Below are 22,794 nucleotides of genomic sequence, written 5' to 3'. Positions count from 1 at the left end.
CCTTTACATTGTCACTCATATCAAATACATGCTTTACCTCAAATTTCGTCTATTTCACTTTCAGGAATCCGCCTTTTGTTCTACAAATTAGACACACTATACTACCTCATACTTACAATGAATATTTAAGCAGCATTATTTTAATTATGTATTACTAATAGCACCATTTTCTCACATTCTGCCACAATGTTAACTAAGATCTGTAGCTTTTCTCCAATTTCAATACTTCATTTTGTTTAACCTTTCACAAGTTTTCGTCATCAATGCTATCCCCACCTACTCCTCAACATCGTTTCAATACACAAACTTACACTCCAGAAATAGTTAAACAATTAGAATGGAAATGCCTATCCTGGGTGGAAAGGGGCAGAATGGACAGAAACAGATCTTGGTTAGCTCTGAGAAAGCAAACAGCAAGAAAAACAACTATGCTGGGCAATGCGTAGGCAAGGGCCACTCTAAGGATTTTGGGCTGGCGCATTCTCAAACTACTCCTCACTGCCCACCCAGCTGAACAGCTGTCTGCATGCTGGGAGGGAAATACTGATGAGGAATATCATCTAGGACAACCTGGCAGGTACAGCTGGGAGTTCTAGGGATTGCCACACATGGAAACTGTGAGTGGATCTAAATGGCTCAGGGGGAAGGGGGTTAGAAAACATAATGCAGTTTCATCAACACTTCTCGGGAGTGACTGAGGAACACATGTAAATAGAACAGTACCATCACGTCAGTTTAATACTACTGAGTCTTGGCTGGCTTGTTTATCAAATGTCACTCTTGTATGGATTCTGCAGTTTTTTCCTCTAGGCTGCCAATGAGAAAGAGCTATAATCAGATTACCAAACTGAAACTGAATAAAAACACAAACCTTCAAAAAGATATTATCAACTCCAGGACATTTTAAATCTTTCTGGATATTTTGACTCAATCCTTCAGAGAGGCTGAATGGCATCAGCAGTAGGGGGTTTCAAAAAAATTGTTTTCTTCAATCATTTTGCATAGGTTTCTAAAATGTGAGGTTTGGTGAGTTGTGTATGTATGTAAAAAATTAGAAATGTCTGACTTCATTAAGTGACAGCTCACAGCATGTAAAAAAAATCACACAGTTTCCAGTACCGTTAATTATATTTATTTATCTCCAGTTTTACTTGAGCTTCCATAACCTCCTGCAACCTACTTTACTTATTTAAAGTCTTGTGCACTATTTAATTTTATTTTTATTGTTTTCTGCGGTGGTGGTGCTGCGGTAGCGTTGTCGCTTCACAGTTAGACGTTGCCCGTTTGATTCTCAGTTAGAGTGTCTTCTGTGTAGCGACATGCGTGAATGGGTGTTCCTTCGTTGAAGGTTGTGCATTAGGCCCGGCAAGCCAGTACGTAAAAATCTACTGCCAATCATTAGCGGACCGGAGTCCCGCTGTGGCGACCCCTAACCGGGAAAAGCCGAAAGACACAAACAAACAAGTGTATGCTGTTTCCTGTTTACATTGTGCAGAGTGAAACATTGTATTTAATTACTTTTTGATGATTTATCAATTCATATAGTTTCTGCACGTGTGGCTGGCTGGCAGTATTAATGTTAATTCATAGAGCCCAGTCCCCCTAATGGTGAACCATGAGCTCAGTGAGAAAGTCAACCAGAGCTGCTAGTGATGTCTGGCTTGTTGGCCAGCAGTTAACTGCTCTTAATATCTCAACTTGCTCAAATCAGCTTCCAACCAACAGTCACGTTTTACGCAGACTGTTCTATGATTTTAAAACCAACAAGTTAACTCTTTCAGCAAGTTGTTCAAATGCTGTTGATGAAATTCTACAGTTATGACAATTAGCTAGCATACCTACAACGCAGAAGCCGAACACAGTGGCAAAACTCAAAAGTCGGTATGAAAAGCATTGTAGAATCAGGAAGAATAAGAAGCACCAGTCAGATACACAGTCTCAGAAACAGATTTTAGCAATGTACTTTTGAAGCTTTCTGATGTGGTGCATGCTGATGCAGAATTATTGATAAAGACTCAAGAAGACTGGGATTTTCTAAAAGATCAACGTACAGACAGAAAAATGATAACTGGTGGAGAGGACACTGAATTCAAAAAAACAAATGGAGAGAAGGGAAAAACGACTACAGGAAGAAATGAAATACAAAGATAAAGAACAGCTGAAAGAAACAGTTAGGGAAGCTGGAGAGCTAAAAGAGGCAGAAGACAGTAGTCAACATGAAAATGACAAAGATAATGCAGCAGCAAACATGTCAAAATACCACCTGAATTTAGTAACTGGTAGACAGCCTGTCAAAGAAGTGAGCAGAGTAGATACAGGAGCGCCTGAATCGGTATCCAAAAAATGACGACTGGTGGATGATCCTCTTTTTGTTGCCAGCTTGGACCGCACAAGAATAACTTCTCATCACGTGATGCATATTGTTGCACCAGCGCTGCAAGCGGCTGGCATTGATGTAAATTATCTGGTCATGTCCACAAGTTCAATACACAGAGAAAGGCAAGCTACACAACAATCCATTGCTGAGAACGTAAAGAAGCAGGTTCAACCACCAACACCCCCTTGTAGCACATTTTGATGGGAAGCTATTACCTCAAAATGATGGAGAATTAGCAGAATTTGCACATTACATGCCAATTTTTATAGATCGAAATACTGAAAAACTGTTGGACATACCTCAACTTCCATCAAGCACTGGTGAGCTGATGGGACAAGCAGTGGTACAGACACTGCATAGCTGGCCAGGTGTTCCAGAATGGCTAGTCGTTTTTTGCTTTGATACTACCAGTGCCAATACTGGTGTGCACAGGTGCCATCACAGTGATTCAGCAAGCATTTGAGAAACAACTCTTGTTTTTACCATGCAGACATCACATATTAGAAATTATTTCTATGGCAGTTTTTGACATGTTCTTCCCATCTTCAGGACCACAAATAGTTTTTAAAAGATTTAGAGAATACTGGAAACTTTCTGGCTTGAATGCATATGCCCCACTGTTAAGGAAACTGGAGGTAATGGATGCCTGTTATATTGTGAGAAACACTGGCTAGCTGAGAAACAAAGTGAGGTTGCTCCACTAATGTGAGACGTGCTGACATGTGAAACACAGCCTCGTGATGACTACCTAGAATTTCTCAAGCTGTCACTGCTCATCCTCGATGACAAACCACAAGGTGAAGCATTTGCTTTCAGTCCACCTGGTGCATACCATCGTGCCAAGGGATGGCAAAAGGCATATACTGCCTTAAAATCTACTCCTTCCTGGAGCAGTTTAGATCAACTGCGCATGAAATTCAGGCCTGTCACCGAATCTGCCTCTTCACAGTGACAGTGTACTTTAAGGCATGGTTTTCAGCTACAGGCACTTGCAATGCTCCCCTTAATGATCTTTACCTGTTGCAGACACTGGAGCCGTTTACAGCCATAGACAACCAGATAGCTCAAGCTGCTTTGCAAAAGCTCAAGGGACACCCTTTGGTAATTGAGTGAAGATCTCATAGCACTGTCCTTGTTCTCAGATCTAGTGTGGAACGAAGAGAAACAGCACATTACTAAAGCCTTGAAAAAGCCACTCAGTAAGGAAGATCTAAGAGTCAATGCAAAAGCTGTTGCCAGTTTCCAGGGCATGACCTTAACTGACTTTGCAAAAGAACGATCAATGAATCTGTTCACTGCTGTCAACATAAAGCCATCTTTCCTAACAGCTGATCCTGCAGCATGGAGTGACATGCCTGACTATCATTGCAAAACAAACTGTTACAGGTTTGCGAGTTGTTGATGACTGTGCTGAACAAGCAGTTAAATTAGCAACTGACTTTTGTCAAGTGCTGACTCACAATGAGGAACAGAGAAAGCTGGTATATCAGATCGTTGAACACCATCGACAGAAAGTCACAGAACCACTAAAAAGACACTATAGTACTATAAATGAACTGATGTAAACTTGAGTTTACTATCTATGAATGTTAATTTTCACTAGGCTTATTTTTCCTAAACTGTTTGACATTTGTGTTGCTCCAAATTACAGACAGACATTTCAGATGCAGCATGAAACTGATATTTGCCATGTGTGTAGTGATTTGTGAATACATTTCATTTCTATTGGTGCAATTTGGAAAAAAATGTAAAATCTTAGAATTAAAGTGCACTGAGCTGTCACATAACTTAAGAGTTTAAGGCTTTATATTTTACATGGTTCTTGGTCCTATCAATCCTCTTAAAATCAGAGGGTATGCGAACAATCAAAAAATTTTTTTTTTGCATATATACATGAAACACCCTAATCAGCAGTACGTGACTTACTTGGTTTATGGTCCTGATTGGACAACCTGCTCGCCTGCATGTACAGAGTTGCACAAATATGGTCCTGATTGGACAACCTGCTCGCCTGCATGTACAGAGTTGCACAAAACAAAAGTTGGTCTAACACTGGTGAAAGCAGTCCTCAAAAGGCATGTATTTGGGAGCACACACTAGCATGTATAAATCAAGGGAAGGGCACAGGATACCACTGCATTGATACTTGCTCTGCCATTAGCTACCTTGAGAGAGGTTTGGACCAAATATATCATTATGGTGGCACTTCCCCACTTCTCTGGCTCCCGCTCACCCTCATTAAGAGATATCTAAACGAGGGGAATGAACAGATGGGGTCAATGGGGAAAGGCATGATGTTCAGCAGACACTGCAGCAAAGATGATACAGAAAAAATTGGCCTAAAGATCTTTCTAGCTAACAAGCATCTTCACCTGATTTTAAAACCAGATTCAGTAACAAGTGCTGCCACAATGGAGGTACACCTCCATAAGTAACTTCCTAACTAGCCCCATGCTTCTTCTTCAAGGCACTGTAAGAATCTCATGGAAACCTATGCAAATCAGGGGGTCTAAATTTCTTATGACTTTCCCCAAATCTTATCAACCTCATCTGCTAACTGATAACATCAACACTTTCCCCTACCACTTCACCACCTTATGTGTCTGGGTCCCCTTTAATAAAGTCAATAGTCACAATCCTTGACTAGCCCCATGTCTATAAAATTCCATAAAGTGCTGCTCCAATAACTCCTGCAGGTTCCAGAGCAAATGTTTCACACACTCATAATTCTCATCACCTAAGCCTTGGTTTCCTGCTAACCTTTTCCAGAAGCTACACAAGCCTACAGATTCCTACCACACGTTACTGACCTCAACAAAACATTTTTCAACAACCTGTTATCTATACCAGCAGTTCAGCCATAACCTGCCCTGGCACCCCAGTCTGTGCCCTCTTCTCCACTTGTTTTCAAGAAGATTAAGCACTATCTAAAATTGCTTCTCTAATGCCAGCCTCCTTATTCTTCTTTGACCTCCCCTACTAGTTCAAATTCTCTGTCTCTGTGACATTTAAGGAATCCTATACCATGGCATGCAATTCTACTGAGCCATAAGTAAAATAGGGTTCTTCCTCAGGAAAATGACAACACTCTCTCTTTGTAAGGCATTACACTTTTCGGACAGTTGTACTGTATCTTCTTATTTATATCGACTTCTTTTTGGCCTGGTTTGAGCTTGGGCAAAGTGCTAGTGTTACTGGACTACGGAAGAAGACAGTTTATTACAAACTTCAGTGCCAGTGGAGTTTGCTTTCTCGGAGGTCTGTTTTACTTGTGAAGATTTCTGTATGCATTGGCTGCGATATGTATCTTATTTACTGGCGAGTTTCCAAACCCACACTATAGACTTTTGATAATTCTGACTTTGCTTGGGAGTGACTCACTACTTTTCCTGTAGGGTTGCTGTTCGTTCATCTTATGATTGAGTTAATTACATGCTTCACCATTTTGCCGACTGCTGTGTTTACTGGTATTTTTTTTTGGCACTTCATTTCTGCATAAGTCCATAGAGGTTTACTAGGCTAACGAAGACTAGGACCTTTTTAAGCGTAGCCATGCATCCCAAATCTCTGATGAGTTCTGATACCCTTGATAAGTGTAAGCACTGGCCTGGGAGATGAACCATTTACAGGTTACCTATTTGCATCAGAGATACAGGTGCCAAACCAGGGATGAATTTCTGGTTTTCCATCCAACTGTCCAAGTTGCGATTGAATTGGATTAGGGAGGAACTCTGCTTCATATGAATGGAGAGCCTGTTACATAGACGGGGTAGTCTCTAGGATACATATCTATCTCTCCAGTAGGTCCTATTTATATCACATGCAAGATTTAAGTCTTTAGAACGGGTAATTCTGGTACCGTTGTTTTGTGGATATGCAGGAGGTCCAGAGTGGGGTCTGACAATGCTCTGTATTGTCAGGCATAGATCTCCCCTCAAAAGCCTGTAGGAGACAGAATACAGGGGTAGGGCCTTGAGGAGGTCTGCATAGGACATATTACTTATGCCCTGTATTCTTTTAGTGAGGAACCACTGTGGACGTTCCAGTTGTTGGATATGCCTGGTTAGGTACAAGCCAAAGGGGGCATTGTACTCAATGATAGGTCTGATGAATGCCGAACACAGTGGAACAATGACTTCCTTGGACTTAGATGCCATACCTTTGTTTATAAGTTGTGCAACACAAAATGATTTCCTCATCATTGTAGATATGTGATGATCAAAGGCTAGAGTGCTATCTGTGTGTGTCCCTAAGTCCCCGACTACTGGGTCAACTCTAAGGGGTGTCGTGTCAATATGATAGTTACCAGGGATGGATGACTTCCCAAAGGATACTATTATGCATTTCTTGGCATTTAGTTTTAGTCCATGACTCTGATACCAGTTGTTTGTCTTGAAGTCTAAAAAATAACATTGTGCCATAATTTTTCCCATTATTGTTCAGTTATTCATTACCTTGTTGAAGAATTTCTATTTCTCTCTTAAAGGCCATCACAGGGACATAAATGAATGGACTCAGTTGTCTGTGCCAGTTGTTGTTTTTTTTTTTTTTTTAAGCTTGTTTTATTAGCAGATGGTTGTCCTCAGACTTTACATATATTCTAAAAAAGAGGTTATGTCTTACCATAATGTTCCATCTGTGTTGTTGATCTTCACTAATGCTGGACTGTGGACTCAGTTCTGAGTCTCAGAACCAACTCAGCTGTTTACTTCAGCTAGTGCCCTCCAAACTCCCGAGCTAGGCTCTACCCACAATGCTCCTCTGTAAATTACCTCAGATCGAGTTTGCCTAAATTAGTGTCAGGTAAGAATATGAATAGAGACCAGATATGTGTCACTATGATGAAGCCTGTTCTGGGGGAATTCGATCCACCAAGAGACTCAGGATGGGGGCTGGAGGGGTAATGTCAAGGATTACTGAAGATCGACAACACAGATGGAATGTTAGGGTAAGGCAAAACTTCTTTGTCTGACATTGTCAATCTTCACTCAATCCCTGACTTGGGACAGAGTCCTCAGCTACTTTAGTCTTGGGAGGTCTCACAGAAGGATATTCCTAAGCACCACTGAACCAAATGATGCCCGTCCATTTGAGACCTGATCCAATTTGTAATGAGTGATAAAGGATGTGGAGAAGACCAAGTGGCCACTGCACAAATATCGTCCAAGAATGCTCTGGCATGAAAAACTGCAGAAGTTGCCACTGCTCTAGTTGAATGGGCTTTAACTGGGTGTGGAAGTTGGAGCCCTTTCAACTGACAGATAAATGTAATACAGTCTCCAAGCCATTTTGCCAAGGTAACCTTTGAAACTGGACTACCTAAAGATAAAGAAAATGCAACAAATAATTGGTCAAACTTTTTGAAATCCTTTGTTCTCTGAAGGTAAAAATGTAATTGTCTGTGTATGTCTAGCAAATGAAGGGAATACTCCCCTTTATTGGTAAAATTTCTCCAAAGCTAAGAATACAGCCTCCATGGGACCAGATGACATCCCAGGCTGTGTACTACACGAACTACAAAATGAACTGGCACCTCACCTAAGTGTCATGTTTAATCATAGCCTCACCTCAGGCTTTGTGCCCACTGAGTGGCACACAGCTACAGTTATCCCACTCCACAGGGGGGATCCACCTTGGATCCTGGGAACTACTGCCCTATCAGTCTGATCTGCAAGGCCATGGAATGTATTATCATGGAACCTATAAACAAAGACATTGGCAACTTTCAAACACTGGACCCCACCCAGTTTGGGTTCATGAAGGGCCGATCTTGTCTCCTGAACCTGACTGACTTCTAATCAGTCTCCAGAGCCGTGGACGAGGGTAAGGCAGTCCACACAGCCTATCTGGACCTAGCTAAGGCCTTTGACACCATCCCCCACTCTGGAATCATAGACAGACTTACTAAGCTGGGCATTAATCCCTATGTCACTTGATGGGTTGCCAAACTGACTTACAGACAGAACCCATACATAAAAGTAGCCGACTCCAAATGCAATTCCAGACAAGTGACAAGTGGTGTACCTCAGGGTTAAGTCCTGGGACCACTCTTGTTTGGCATCTACTTCTCTGAAGTACAGGCCAACACTAATGGACTCTGGCTAACAAAGTTCACAGATGACTGCAAACAGGGAGCCATTATTGAATCCCCAAATTATGTGGATACTCTACAAAAGGGCCTTACAGAAACAGATGCTTGGTGCCAGAGCCATGAGCTCAAGCTCAATGCCAAGAAATGTGTAGTTATCCCCTTTGGGAAAAAACATGCACCTGTGAATTACTACATAGGTGGCAGTACACTAAGCACCGAAAGTATGATAAAAAACTTAGGGACACAGGTGGACAGCGGTCTCACTTTCGATAACCACATCGCCACAACAGTCAGGAAATCCTTCTATGTGGCACACTAAGGGCTTTTCATCCAGAAAAAGGAGGTCATTGTCCCACTGTACTCATCCCTCATTAGACCCATTATAGAATACAATGCCCTGTTTGGTATGTACCTCTCAAGACATCTGCAACAACTGGAAAGGCCGCAGAAATACCTCACTAAAAGAATCACAAGCCTAAAGCAGATGCCCTATGCTGACCGCCTTAAAAAACTCCAACTATACTCTGTCGCATATCGTCTACTCAGAGGCAATCTCTGCTTAACATACAAGGCCATGTCGAACCCAGAGCTGTTGGACATGCTACACAAAGAAATCCCAATCCCTCAGAGCCACATGCTCCTGGGATCTAAACCTTGTCATCACAATAAATAAAACATGCTGGAGGGATAGGTTCCTGACCCAGAGACTCCCCAGACTCTGGAATAGACTGCTCATACATGTCAAGCAGAGTGCCTCTTTGGTCCTCTTCAAAAGGAACCTTGACGATTGGATGGGAGAAAGGAAATTCACCCCGGTAATCATGTCAGTCGCCCTACCAGACAGGGGTCCAGGGAAGCAAACAGTGCAGGAAGAAATAGCCAGGGAATTGTTATGGCTAGGCTTGTATAGGCCCTAGGGCCGATAGCCTAGTACCAACCTATGAACCTAGGAAAATTAGGGAAGATTATTGGGAAATGAAGTGTGATTTATATTAGATTCTGAAACTACCTTTGGTAAAAAGAATGGATTGGCCCTAAGGGCAACCCTATCCTTGTAAAATATTAACTAGGGTAGTTTGCAGGATAAGGCCTGAAGTTTAGATACTCTTCTGGCACATGCAATAGCCACCAAAAATAAAGTTTTCCAAGACAAAAACTTTAAGTCAGAAGTTGCTGATGGTTCAAAGGGAGACAAAGTAAGTGACTGTAGGACTAATGGTAGATCCCAAGGAGGAACTGGTTCTTTAAATGGAGGTCTTAACATCAGGAGTCCCTTTAAAAATGCTCTGCAAAGTTTGTGTGACATGAGAGATGAGCCATCAAATCCCATATGAAAGTTCGAGACTATCGCTAGATGAATTTTAATTGCTGATGCAGAGAAACCAGACTGATAGAGGTTAGCTAAGAAATCCAACACCTTATGAACCTGGCTCAAATAAGGATCAAGTTTGTTGTTAAGGGCCCAGTTTGTAAATTTTTCCCATTTACTTTGATAGAGTTGCCTAGCTGAAGGTTTGTGATGAGCCACAATAATTTGTCAGGAGAGGAAAGCGAAGGATGGCTGGCAATCATGGGAATTGGAGAAGCCACGCAGTGAGCTTGAGATACTGGAGATTCGGATGAACCATGCCTTCCGGATGAAACAGCAGATCTGTAGCTGGGTCCAGAATGCATGGTTTTCTAAGAAGGCAAGGCTAGGGAAACCATACCTGTCAAGGTCAGAAGGGGGCAATGAGGATTATTGAGTTTTCCATCCTCTTGGCTTTCTTTAGAAACTCCGATATAAGGGGAGTTGGAGGAAAGCCATAGTGAAGACCGGGGGGGGGGGGGGGGCAATCCAGGAGAGTGTCTTTGGGTAACTCCCCCGGAGGGAGGATTAGGGCAAAGTAACTTTTGCACTTGTTGTTCAAAGGTGAGGCAAAAAGATCTCAGCAAGTTTCGCCCCAATGATGAAAAATCTTGTTCGCTATTACAGGACTGAGAAACCACTTGTGAGGCATGAGAATAGTTCTGCTCAGCTTGTCTGCTATCACACTGGAGCTCCCCAGAATGTGCATTGCCATTAGAAAGCAGTTGGAAGAAATCAACCACTGCCAAACTCTGATGGCTTCTCAACACAATGGGTAAGATTTGGCTCCCCCTTGTTTGTTGATGTACCAGACCACTGACATGTTCTCTGTTTGAATTGCTACTGTCCCTAGATGAAGGGCATCCTGGAATGCTTGCAACACTAATAGCACTGCCCTCATCTCTAGAACACTGATGTGCAAGTGGCCTCTAGTTGGGACCATGTGCTTAGACTGTTCTTCCCAGATAATGCCCCCCACCCTATCTGGGAAGCATCCGTGGTTACTATGGCTTGGGGTTAGGGAAGAAAGTTCGTCTCAAGAGAATGTGATCAGAGTGGAGCCACCACATAAAATCTTGGTTGTAGAGATTTGTAACAACGATTAGGTAAGACATTGGGTGGTGCATCAGAGACCACTGGATCGCAAGTAATCATTGCAGGATTTTCATGTGATATCTTGCTAACGGGACAAGAGTTATTGCTGCTGCCATCGAGCCTAATGTTTTTAGGACTAATTTCACTGGAACGTTTTTGTTTCTTAGAATTTGTCTGACTTGGGATCTGATGCATTGTAGTCTTTCTAGATGAAGAAAAGCAATTCCTGTAACAGTGTCTTAGCTCCGATGAAATCTAACTACTGAGAAGGTTGTAAGCTTGACTTTTCGAAATTTAATGTTACTACTACAGATGGACAGAGGTGCAGTGTGTAATCTCTTGCCCATTCTGACACCTGGTGGTAGCGGTGAGGAGCCAGTCATCGAGGTATGGAAAAATTTGAAAGCCCCGCAGCCTGAGATGAGCTGCAACCACTGCCATGCATTTAGTGAACACCATGGGGGCTGTGGGGAGTCCAAAGGGCAGTGCTCTGAATTGGAAATGACTGGCTTCCAGCTGGAAGCGCAGGAACCTCCTGGAGCATGTGTCCATTTTTATATGGTAATACATGTCCTGAAGGTCTATAAAGCACATCCAATCGCCTTTTTCCAAGAATGGAAGTATCAAATGTACAGAGACCATACAGAATTTGAATCGCTGAAAGACCCTGTTGAACTGGCTGAGATTCAAGATGGGTCTCCAGTTCCCTGTATTTTTGGGCACTAAAAAGAACCTTGAGTAAAACTTGGATCCTGTTTGGTCTGGTGGGACTTTTTGGATGACTTTTGTCGAGCAGTTTTTGAATTTCTAGGATGGCTGCTTCCCTGTGACTGGGTGGGATATCCAGGAGTTTTTTCTGGGTGATTGGGGGTGACGAAAGTGGGATTTTGTAACCTCTGGATATTGTTCTCTGCAGCCATTAGTCCGTAGTTAATAGCTGCCAGGTGGATTGGTGCACAGAAAGTTGCCAACTGCCTCCAGAGGATGGCAATCAGGCCCCCATTAGGGGTGCTGATAGGAAGTACCAGAGAAAGATTCTCTGGACCTCTGGTTTTGCGGTCCATTTCTGCCTCTGGGGTGGCATCTTCCATTCCCTCACCCTCTGCTGCAGGGAAAGTCTTTGACGCGTGAATCCTGGAAAGGCCCTTTGGATTTTTTTAAACCATAGTCTCCCACTTCTCTGGTTCCTAGAATAAGGCCAATGAGGCGTGGAGAAATGGACACCGACAGCAGAAAGGGTCTTGCCATCTTTTTCACATCTGGCTAGTGTGTCTTTTACGTTGGGATCAAAAAGGGTAGATCCAAACAGAGCATTGATGAATGATGCTTTAAATGGCTCTGCAAAGTCACAAGCACATCCAAGAGTGCGGTCTAATGGCTATGCCTGAACCTGCTGCTCAAGTCATCCCTTCAGCTGCATGAGAAATCAGCCTCATGGACCAGTTAGAAATTGCATCGAGGGTTGCTACCTGAGAGTTAACTTTGTCCCGTACCACTTCAGTCACTGTTCCTGACAGGGTATCCGAGAGCTCCTTGATCAGATCCCTCTGTAACCTTGTAAAGTGCGCCATATAATTCAAGACCCTGACAGCAAAGGTTGCTGAAGCATAAACATGACTCCTAAACCTATCCAAAGTCCTAGACTCCTTGTTAGGAGGATGGATAGTTGGACTTTCTTCAGCAAGTTCCTTCTTCGTGGCTGCCACTATCACTATGGTGTCAACAGTGTGGGTTATCCTTAAGGGCTGAGAGGATTCAATCACGCCTCTTGGGGATTGGTCGATGGAGTTGGGCATCTTCCATGCCTGCTAAGCAATAAGTTTAATAAGATCACCAGTGGGTGGAGAAATCCAAGAAGTAGAGGGTTGGGCACGAAAAGCCTCCAGGTATACAGACTTCTCCGAGGCAGGTTGAATGGAAGACCAGCCACCCCTCTGTTACAGGATTTCTAGGATGTCCCTGAAGAAAACATCATCAGAGGGTGACCTTCCCCTTCATCAAAATTGGTATCTTCGGTGAAAGACTCCTCTAGGGAGTCTAAGTGTTTCCTCTTGCACTTCTTCACAGGTACTTCCTCAGGGGAATGTTCCAGAGAAGTGTACGAAGAAGAAACCACCAAAATGGGTCTTTCCAGGGACTTTTGTGCCTTTTGTCCTGGGGATGAGATGGATGGTAGCTCAGGTTGAGGAGATGTGGAAATTTGTCCTGACAGGGATGGCAAAGACTGTGAATCCCCAAATGGACAAAGCCTTCTCCATGATTTGGAAGCCCCCCCCCCCCCGAGAGGGGTGGGAGCCCAGAACCAAAACAGACTCCTTCGGAACTGGGGTCACACCCCGCACCAAGGAGGCGACCCCTGAAACAGAAGCCTGGGTCGATCCTAAAAAGGCCAAACCACCAAGGGACATGGATGGCTTTGAAGTTAAGGAAAACAGTCAATGCACCTCGGACCTGACCAGAGAAGATAGACCCTGGGAGACCTCCACTGCCAAAGGGCTGAAGGAACTCAAGGTGGCTCTCGGTGCCGTAGAGGAAGTTGCTACTGGAACCGAGGCAGTCAGTGCCAGGCATATCGGAATTGAAGGCTCCAACATCTTGATAGGAGTTGGAGGAGGAAATGGCGTCGTAGCTGAAGAGGTTCTGATGCCAGGTTGGCTAGGAACTGAAGACAATCCCCCTTGACACTAGGCACTGATCCACCAGTCTCATTATGCCTGCCTCGGAGAGACTTTTGCTGGTCAAACTGATGCTGTAGAGGGAGACCTGGGGGTCTGACATCAAGGAAGGGGCTAGGTGTGGTCTGCCTATAGGAGGATCAATAGATGGAGAGCACCTAGATAGGTACAGAGATGAATTTTGGTTTGTCTAGTGCCGAAAGCGTCGAGGAAGCCAATGCCAACTCTAAGATTCAAGAAGTTTGGTGCCAAGTCCTGATTTCGGTGCCAAGGAAGTGGTCAGCACAAGGAATGTTTTGGTGCCTTCTATGTTGGTTCTGAAACACTGGGAACCGAAGGACGTTTCGTAGAACAGGCTGAAGAGGATGAAGATGAACTGGCTTCATTCTTTGATCCAGAAATGGCCTTGTCAAACTCTGATTTTAGAAGGCCTTTTAAGATTAATTTGTTTTTACATTCTGGGAGAGTTCTCATAGAGAAACCATGACAAATCGAGTAACTCTCTTGTAAATGAGCTTTCCCTAGTCAGTACACTCAAATTATGTGCATCTGAATTAAGCATTTTGCCCCGACACTTCTCACACCTCTTAAAACTTGAAGTACCCTTAGATTTAACAGGTAAATCTACTTTCCCTTCCATATCAGTCACACAGTCATACAGTAATAGAAGAAAGGTTTTTTTTTTTTTTTTTTTTTTTTTTTTTTTTTTTTAATAGAAAGGGTTAAAAGAAAAGAAATACCAACTATAGTATTAGAGAATACCTCGAAAGGTAAAAAGGGGAAAACAAGGAGTACCAACAATGGTACTTTAACAGAAACTACCAACGGTAAAAGAGAAATAAATAAAAAGGATATTCATGCACACACAGACTGTAGACAGCGGAGAAAAAGAGAGGAGCGGATAGAAACAGAATTACGCTAATTAGGTAAATAGCCTGAAAGAGAAATATGAAGTAAAATTTTTAAGAAAAACTCACAAATACAGCCAAAGCTCGAGAGCAGTAGAAACTTGTCTGACACATGAAACAGCAAACAAGATCAGGGGTAATTTACAGAGGAGCATTATGGGTAGAGCCTAGCTCGAGAGTTTGGAGGGTGCAACCTGAAGTAAATGGCAGAGTCAGTTTTGAATCTCGGAACAGAGCACACAGTCAAGGATTGAGTGAAGATTGACAACATCAGATCAAGTATTTTAACTTGTAATATTTTATTACACTAATTATTCATTTGTAAAGTTTATTTGCTGGGTTGGTAAGTTGACTTGTTCTTTTTTTCCAGGTTTCATTCATGTCTTGATTGGGTTCTTCAGCAATAGGCACATAAACAGCCTGAAATGTCAGGAAATACACTGAAATCAGGGTGTAGCTGTAGATCTTCACACATTAAAACAGATAATGCCACTCCAGATCAACCCCCACATTCACTGTCTTATAAGTAAAGAAAGGGATGAACTATGAACACCAGCACTCAATCTGCAACATATGCATATATACTGTAGAATATCGAAGTTCAGATTTATGAAATAATGATGTCCGAGTCCGTAGCTCTAAAACCATGAATTATGATAGCACACTACACAGAACCTTACAAAGCACCAGTGTACATACTAGAAGCCAACATACCTATACCATGCGTGGGGAGGTGTCACTGCCCCATTCACCATACAAGGGCTACGGCATTACACCAACTACCTTATTCTAATCTCAAGGTTAAAACTGCCTTGGGACAATGTCAAGGTGATCTAGAGTTAACCTACAGTCCCCTAGAATCCAAACTTCCTGCATGGCAGCTTAAAATTGAATGGCTTCAAAACACTACAGTTTGAACACTATCATCGTGCAATCTGGCACAAACAGTGCCATTAGACGAGCTGGGCTTTGCAATAATGAATAAACGCCCTCCTATACTGGAAAATAATTTGTATTAAAAATGTCAATTCCAAACCTGCAGTAACCTTTTTTTGTCCCTGCTCATCAAAGTGTTTTGTGAAACATTATGATATTAGGGCCATAACAGACAAGCTTCTTTTTGTGCCAGTTCCGTGACTTAAAGGGATAAAGCTCTAATTTTGCCCCAGAAAACAATACTTTAACTAGTTGTTAGATAAATGGTAGAAAAGGCATGGATAAAGTGAAATGTAGTCTCACTTACTTCAGTGGGGTGGAGCCAAGTCTGGTCCACAAGGGTAAACCATGAAAACTGCACTTGCTTAACTGTCACAAATCACAGCAAACAGGAAATCTGATTTATGAAAAAAGACTATTCTAACTCAATCAAAGAGTAGTGTACCATTCTTGACACAAGTTTTACTCCCCTCATGAGGGAGAATAAACAGGCCTGTGGGTTTTCACTCCTTCGAGGACTAAACAAATCAGACAGGTTAACTAAGTGGGAGGACTGCTGGTCAAAGTGTGTGTGTGTGAGTGTGTGTGCGCGAGTGTGTGTGTGTGTGTGTGTGTGTGTGTGTGTGTGTGTCTTCCTCTCCAGTGCTACTGCCAGGCATTTTCCATCTCTCTATTCCCCCCTTGATTGTAATTAAATTCCTGAACAACCAAATGTCCACTACCATATATTCTTCATATTTCCTTTGCAAGTGACCTCTGCATGGGCTAGCTATCAGATGAAAATAACAAACTTCATTAAGTTATAAAGATTCTAGGTCAGTAACAATAGTAGTACTTTATTAGTCCAAATATTAGACAGCAGTACAAACAGGCAAACTAAATCATGATTCTCTCTAAAGCATGGAATACAGGCATTTTAAAATCAGATTAAGTACAGACATCATATTTTAACAATAGAAAATGATATTGTAAATCCTTATCAAAAAGAAGTGCCCAGTGCGGAATTTTCACGTCTCTGATAACCAAGCATATGTAGTCATGATGTACTAACTTACTAGAACTTTCCAGTCTTCCATGCATACTTCAGCAGTCAGGACAACAGTATTTTATCATGTCAACATGCTCTGTTTCTTCTCTCTTTTCTGGCTGGATCAGCACTTGTACTGTACAAACTGAAAAATGCCTAACTGCCTGAGTGTGTCAGTCTGACATGTAACTGTAGTTAGAAAAGCATACATTAATAGTACAAATGAAGACATTATTCCTAGTTTCAAAACTATCCAGACCAGCAAGCCCTTACCCATTATGCCTTTATGACTTCCTCTGTCACTACAAGACATACTACTACTCTTGTAAAAGGTCTGTGCCTGAGTTTGACCAGCTCTTGGTACATGTTTAATACATGGCTTGGAATTCAGCAATACTCTCCCTTCAGCAAGTCTGAGACAAAAAAAGCACATCCCTATTCACAAACCACTTTATTCAGGTCAACTCAAGTACAGAAAAGCACCCATTAAGCAATCTACCACTTCTTACTCCACCTCAAAAACAAGTTTTGCTAAATCATGGCCACTTGTACCAGCTCTTGGTACATGTTTAATACATGGCTTGGAATTCAGCAATACTCTCCCTTCAGCAAGTCTGAGACAAAAAAGCACATCCCTAATACATGGCTTGGAATTCAGCAATACTCTCCCTTCAGCAAGTCTGAGACAAAAAAAGCACATCCCTATTCACAAACCACTTTATTCAGGTCAACAAAAGTACAGAAAAGCACCCATTAAGCAATCTACCACTTCTTACTCCACCTCAAAAACAAGTTTTGCTAAATCATGGCCACTTCTCTTACAAAGAACTCCCCTAAAACACTTCCCCTACATCACTTCAGCCAGAAGTAGTCAACTTAAACATCATCATCTGTCATGAGATCTTGAGTTGTTAACCGCCATCTACAAAATTAGGATGCCACTATGGTTCACATTAACACCCCATCCTAAAGTCTGTGTGCCATGGAAGTCATTAAAACTCATCATCATCTTGCCTTGATCTTCGATCAGACAATGCCTTCCTGGTATAATTTTTATATATTACATACTACCTTCAAACTAACCACATTTTAGGCAACAACACTGCAGCCAAATAATCACACCTATGAAATTCAATCTATAATAACAAACACACTGCAACCAACCATATGCTGAAAATGTAAGCATTAAACTGTATCCAATACTCACAACTCTCAAGTCAATTACTACACAGCTTATCTGCACAAAATACTGCAAAATTTCACACCAGATTCCAAAAGGGTAGCTGTCAGTATAAGTCTGACTTAATTCCAAAATACTTGCTCTCATTGTAAGGAGCATCTATAAAACAGGCTTAAAATGGAGACCAGGTTACAAAAGACCTGTTCTCAGCATAAGTAGTCATTTATACTTGGGGCAAGTCTTTTGGAATCAGGCCTATCATCACCCACCAGAAAGTCGGTGAACTAAATACACTACTTTCCCAATCTAAGATTACTTTTATGCATAACACACTGCAGTATCAGTTGTTACTGGATACTGTTAATCTCTGTAGTGCAGTAAAATGTATTATGAGGGCCACAAAAACACCTGTCAAGACAGAAGCCTTTTCCAAAGCTACAGTTTCATACAATAAAGCACATCCCCTTTCAGAAAAACGTACATAGAATGACCTCGATCTTACCCAATAACTATTCTTGACATAAACATGTCCATGTAGATCTAAGTAGATCTCATGATCAGCTATTTATCTACAATTTCTTCCTAAAGTCTGAGTACTGCCAATAAATAAGACTCACTCAGTACTTTCAACAACCATCTCTTAATTCTATTCTTAAAAACCTATAGGTTACCTTTAAATATTAGCAACAGCTTATGAGGGCACATTACAAAAATCTACAGACTGAATTCATCCACATGGTATTTAGTACCATGCTTTCTGAGATGCCTCAATTATTGGTTTAGAGCTTTATCGCAGCTACAAATACCACCTCACTCCTCACATATGCAGCAATCAGAGTAAAGCCCCATCAAAATGACACTACCTTTCAAGAGCAGACTGCAAAAAAAATAAATAAATAAATAAATAAAACATGCTGCCTCCAAAACATAGGCAATTAATACTTGGGTATACTTATTATTTAGTAGTTTATCAAATTTGATGCCCAAGTAGTTAAAAATATTGCATTTTCACTGATTTTAAATGCTGGCATTAGTCAAGAAATCATGCTATGTAGTGAGATGAGTAGTTATGTATATTATACAATTCTTGTATACTACTGATCATTTGCATTTCATTTGAACTCTTTTGCAATTAAAATGGCAAAAATATGAAGTCATGCTGTGCAAAAGGCCCCTAGACAGCAAAAGTGATATCACTGCAGCTTACTATTTGACAATTCTGGATTTTATGAAGCCACAGTGTTATGACAGTATTGGCAGAATGTTGCAGGTAACACGCTGGCAACCTGGTGTATTATACATGATGTATGTATGAGTATCACATACACTTAAAACAAAGTTGCACGTGTGTGTATTTATGCATGTATGTGTGTGTATATATGTACGTATATGTGCATATTATCTATAGTTGAACAGTGTTTTACCAACATGTGTATTGTGGGTTCACACACTGTCAACTCAGGATTCAAAAACCTGTTGACTTGCATTACGATGGCATGTTGAGATGGACTTAGCTGCTCCCAGGACCCATGCTAAAGCCCATCTCCCAAGGTTCACTGAGGCAAGTTTCACTGATTCATTTTTGATGCAATGTTTTGTAGCAAGATAAAAATATAAATTATTTGTGTGTGTGCGTGTATGTATGTATATATATATATATATATATATATATATATATATATATATAAATAAAATTTAATGCAATGTTTTGTAGCAAGACAAAAATATAATTATTTGTTTGTGTGTGTATATATATATATATATATATATATACATACACACACACACACACACACACACACACACACACACACACACACACATATATATATATATATATATATATACATAGATAGATATGACTCTTGTCTAAACATTTGAACCCAGACAGTTGCTTGTTCCCTTTAACTGGGTGGTATGTCTAGGATTTTTTTTGTTTTGAGAGGTGGGGCAGGAAAAGGGAATGAAGTAACCTCTGAATATTGTCTTCCACAGCCAGGTATCATTTGCTATGTCTAGCCAGGCTTGTAGGTGCAGGGATAGATGTCCCTAGATTGCCTCCAAAGTAGGGCAATCAGGCCTCCTTTCATGAGCGCTGAAAGGGTTTGCCAAAGAAGGTCCCTCTGGAACCCTGATTTTGTGGGCCTCCTCTGCCACGAAAGCGGCGTCTTCCATTATTGCTTCCACTTTCTGCCTCTGGGGCAATTTTCTCCATGCACGTCCTGGTATGACCCTTACGATTTTCTGAACCACATCTTCCCTCCGCCTCTCTGACCTTTAGAATAAGGTCTTTGAGGGGTGGAAAAACGTATGCCCATGGCAGAAAGGGTTGTATCTTCCTGTTCACACCTGGACACCATTTCTTTAACCTTAGGGCCAAACAGGAATGTACCGTCAAACAGAGAATTGACAAACGAAGACTTAAAAGGCTCTGCAAAGTTGCAAAGGTGCATCCAGGAGTGCCTCCTCATGGAGTTTCCTGAACCCACAGCTCTCCTAATTCCTTCAGAAGCATATGACATGAGATGGATGGAAGAGTTGGTTACTGAATGCAAGCTGAGAGGCAACTTTATCCCATACCCCTTCAGCTACAGCTCCTTTGAGGGTATCCGAATGCTCCTTGATTAGATCCTTCTGCAATCTGGTGAAATGGAATAAGTATTTCAGTGATCGTAAGGCAAAGGTTGCTGATGAGAAAACACGCTTTCCACATCTATCCATCATTCTAGAATCCTTATTAGTCAGATGGATAGTAGAACTCTCCTCAGAAGGTTCTTTCTTGGTCGCTGCCTCCATGACCATGGCATCTACTGCAACACCTTTAGACCAACATGTTTTTTATTTTCAGGGGCTGTGATAAATTTTTTTGGTCTCTGTGGGAGTTAGTTTGATGGAATCTGGGGTCTCCCACATCCACCACAAAATTGTGGATGTCCCCGAAGAAAACACTGTCTGGAGGTGACTATGGGGATCCTTCTCCCTCATCAACGTTGGTGTCAGAAGTGGTGGACTCCTCTGAGGAGTCCAAATGCTTCCTGTTTAGAAGGAGGAAGCATTGGCTGTAACATGGGGGTCTGAAGAACTGAACAGAAGGGTACACTCTGTGTGGCTGAAGCAGTCATGGCCTTTTTCAGAGCCTCAAAGGCTGACTACCCCTGTGAAAAGAGGGACCCCAGATCAGATAACCCAGAGTCTCGAACCCTGGTCCCTGCAGCCGCAAATGACAGCCTACCAGAGTTCAAAGCCAGAGCCGAGCTTACCTGTGCCAAAGCTCCGAGAATGAGGGATGGCTCCGATAGCTTTGGAACCAAAACCTGGTCATCAGACCTGAGCAGTCCGCTACGGCTCTGAGCTTTATGACATCGACAAGACCAAAGAGCTCAAAGCGCAAGTCAGATCCAAGGTGGGGAAAGCCCTCTGATCTGACTCAGAATCTACCTGGGCATTCGGATCTATCAGCTCCGAGACATGAAGGTAAGTCAGAGGAGGAACAAAAGTGGGAGAAGTGATGTCAGTCAGATCCTTGGCTCTGGGGCTCAGATCCAATAAAAGTTTTGCTTAGCTGATGTCCTTAAAAGCCTTTGAGCCACTCGGTCCAGGTCATCTTCAGAAAGGGTCCTGGTCAAATGTGATGAAGAGGCTGGAGATCTTGACCTGAAAAAGATGGGTGAAGGTACCCTCAAGGTAACACACTCTAGAGAGGGAGAGTGTCTCGGCCCTTCAATGAAGATCAGACTATTTCTCTGATTTGATCCTGCTGGATGACAGACTTCTCCACTTCAAAAAAGACTTTGAAGTACCAGCCTTTCCATGTCTTGGAGCCAAAGTTTCTAATCAGATCTGACAATTAGGATTTCTTTTGCATCAGCTCAGAGAGATCCTTGGGTGTCAATGAATGTTGTTTTTTATGTTTTTCATTCCTGGATGAAGAAGACGCCGGACTGGACTGAGCCAACTTAGATGGAGTTTGTTTCTTGAGTCCAGCAATAGCCTCAACAAAAGGAAAGGTCAGCATTCCTTTCAGCATCTATTTGTTTTTGTGTTCAACCAGAGCCCTGTGGTTAAAAACATGAAAGATCAAACAGTCCTCCTGGAGGTAGAGGAGGCCCAAACAGTTAGCGCCATAGGCTATGCATATCACTTACAGGCATTTTCTTGCCACATTTAGAACACTTCTTAACACGTAATAGTTTTTGGGTTTGTCTGACACACACACACACACACACACACACACACACACACACACACACACAGATAACCACAGAAAATAAAAATAGAAAGGATAAATACATAGATACAGATAAGAACTACAGAGAGAAAGTTCTTTTTTTAATAGAAAGGGAAAAGGAAGGGAATGGAACTACCAAGAATTGTAGGTAGAAAAGGAAGGAAGAGTTACAAAAGAATACCTGTAAGTAAAAAGAAACTAGAAGAAATACTATACAGATATAAAAGCACAAGAAAATATAAGTAAAAAAGTAAAGAATGTAACTTTTAAAGACTTAACTACTCAGAGCTGTACAGTCAACCACATCTTCATGAAAGTGGCAATCGAGATCTGAGGTAATGGGGGAAGGTACATTATGAGCAAGGAAGGTGCCCAAGAGCTTTGTTGGGTGCCACGAGCTTTTGCAATGGCCGAGTCGGACCGGAGGGCTCAGATCCGAACCCATCAGTGAGAATCAAGTGAAAACTGACATCAGATAATTTATTTCTGAATCATGTTAGCGGTGTTATTTATGCCATTTAACTCGTAGGTATTTATGAGCTGATAACCATATGTCCATTTAGTGGTGAACAATGACATCACTTCTGCAGCCTTACTGTACAGCTCGTTCTCTTTCTCTATTTTCCATGCATGTGCTTTAAGCAGCACGGCCTTTGTCTCCAACTCTTTCCAGGTTTGCAGTGAAATCCAGGTAACGAAACAAGAAGTTTGTACAAACCACACTAATATGTATTTTAATGATTGCAGAAACACCAAATATACTAAAAGGTGCTTAAGCCTAGAATTAAAGAAAACCAGTTTACGTAATTCTGGATATCACTGATGTGTATTATGAGAGGTTCCAAAGTGCTACAAACAGTGCTGTCATTATCTAACAGTCTTCAGCGACTGACACTGGCTAAACAAAGAAAAAGTTATGAGACAACTAC

General features: G+C 41.8%; 1 protein-coding gene across 1 annotated transcript in view; it reads right to left on the bottom strand.

Moving 5' to 3' along the window:
* The window catches only part of ENPP2 (ectonucleotide pyrophosphatase/phosphodiesterase 2), a gene marked incomplete in the record, with an annotated part of 2,364,887 nt that overhangs the window by 55,277 nt on the left and 2,286,816 nt on the right, over positions 1 to 22,794 (bottom strand).

The sequence above is a fragment of the Protopterus annectens genome, chromosome 3.part1 (assembly GCF_019279795.1).
Source record: "Protopterus annectens isolate FY-2018-M chromosome 3.part1, PAN1.0, whole genome shotgun sequence".
Classification (NCBI taxonomy): Eukaryota; Metazoa; Chordata; order Ceratodontiformes; family Protopteridae; genus Protopterus; species Protopterus annectens.
Note: the sequence above shows the minus strand (reverse complement) of the source record. Positions and strands in the feature narration are given on the sequence as shown.